At 37.0% G+C, this 2,004-nt stretch overlaps 1 protein-coding gene across 1 annotated transcript in view; it reads left to right on the forward strand.

The window, feature by feature from the left end:
• LOC111087707 overlaps positions 1-2,004 on the forward strand; it is an 8,622-nt gene that overhangs the window by 5,224 nt on the left and 1,394 nt on the right. The window lies entirely within an intron of this gene.

The following is a 2,004-nucleotide window of genomic DNA, read 5'->3' on the forward strand; positions in this document are numbered from 1 at the left end:
ATTGATTCCCTTCCAGTAGTTTCATGTTTCAACAATGCTAATTACACATTGGCTACCTTCCAGTAGTTTCATGTTTCAACAATGCTAATTACACATTGGCTACCTTCCAGTAGTTTCATGTTTCAACAATGCTAATTACACATTGGCTACCTTCCAGTAGTTGACAGATAGTGCTCCATAACTGACCTCATAGTACTTCAGAACGTTCTTGTCACGAAGGGTAATAAAATCTTGAACAAAATCTTCACCAGATTCTCCTCCATGTTTCTGTAGTTATAGCTGTAGTTTGTAGCATCTGATGCACCTCCTCCAGAACAATCAGTATTTATGTTCTCTAATTAGATATAACGTTTCGTTTGTTGTATCTGTAGTTTGTAACAGTCGACTCCAATGTGAGATCTAACATTTCTGTCGTGTGTAGCATCTGATGCACCTCCTCCAGAACAATCAGTATTTATGTTCTCTAATTAGATATAACGTTTCCTTTGTTGTATCTGTAGTTTGTAACAGTCGACTCCAATGTGAGATCTAACATTTCTGTCGTGTGTAGCTATCGATGTAGCTTTTCCAGAATAATCAGTGTTTATTATGTCATCTGGATAAGGCAAACTTTAACACTTGTTACTCTTCCAATGCGTGATTTTGTTGTCGTTTTCAGATATTTATTCAAAAGAAATTCTCATAAACCTAACTGATAAAAACACTTGGGATGTGAAGTTTATTAATTATATAATAAAACATTTCAGAATATAAGGTTTTTATCACTGAAAAACCTGCATTTATACAACAGTTAACTCACCCACGCAGACTCTCTCTCATCTTAAAGCCCTCTAATAATGTTTACCACTCGTACATACTCATCTTGACTCTCTCCATAGTCAGTAGTAACCTCCGTGTTGGTCAAGTAATTTTGGTTGTTATGATACTGTTACATCTCTGGTCGTTTGTTAATTTTCCGTGGAAATTCTTTCCGAAAATAATTTTCTTAAATAAAACTAATTTATTCTTTCTCAATATAACTTTGCAATACACTTAATTTCCACAATTACTTTCACTTAAACACATGCTAGAATTCACAACGATTCACGCACTTTACTTACGGCTTGACTCGATTATCTGTCTCTATATCTCTCTGTCTGCAATTATCTCCTATCCCGTCACTTCTCGCCGGTCTTATATATACAAAATAGAGGGCGTCTGGAGAACACTCGAGCCTTCACGAACGTTCTAGATACTCATTACGTGTTACCAGCGTCAGGTGAATTCCGCTGTCGTAACAACACTTTCTATTAATAGCTATAACTGTTGAAACCATACACCTGACGTTTGATATTTTAAACTTGAAACACAAGGGCTGAACGACCGGGTCAAAGTAGCCTTTGGTTCAGACATAGCCATTCTTAATTTAGAGCTGCCGATCAGAAGGATTGAAGCCGCTCAGGGGCATCTGCCGCTTATCAGCTGGTCTTAACTGAATAGAGGGATTGACGATCACAGTTATAAGACCCATAACGTTGAAAAGTATGGAGTTTTTCGAGCAACATATCACGGCTCGAACCTTGGATACGCAACTCAGCACGCTAACTAACTAGTCCACACCCGCAAATAATAATATTTTCTACTGAGAGCATACGATTACACGAGTGTCACATTGACAAGTCCCCCCGATGGGACAGCGGTAAGTCTACGGATTTCCAACGTTAAAACTATATTTTGTCGACTGTTATAAAGGTGTTTTAGTTTTCCTTCCACTAGATTTTGTTGACATTGATATGGGTCGTTTTCGTCAGTTTTCCACTATATTTTGTCGACTGTTATAAACGGTCTTTTAGTATTCCTTCCTCCAGATTTTGTTGACATTGATAAGGGTCCTTTTAGTCACTTTTACACTAGATTTTTTTTACTTTGAAAACGTGTTATTAGTTTTCTTAAAATCGAGTGGGGTCGACTTTCATAACTGTCTTTTTAGGCCTTCTTAGACTAAATATTTTCGACTTTGATAGA

Source organism: Limulus polyphemus, unplaced genomic scaffold, assembly GCF_000517525.1.
Source record: "Limulus polyphemus unplaced genomic scaffold, Limulus_polyphemus-2.1.2 Scaffold2510, whole genome shotgun sequence".
Lineage (NCBI taxonomy): Eukaryota > Metazoa > Arthropoda > Merostomata > Xiphosura > Limulidae > Limulus > Limulus polyphemus.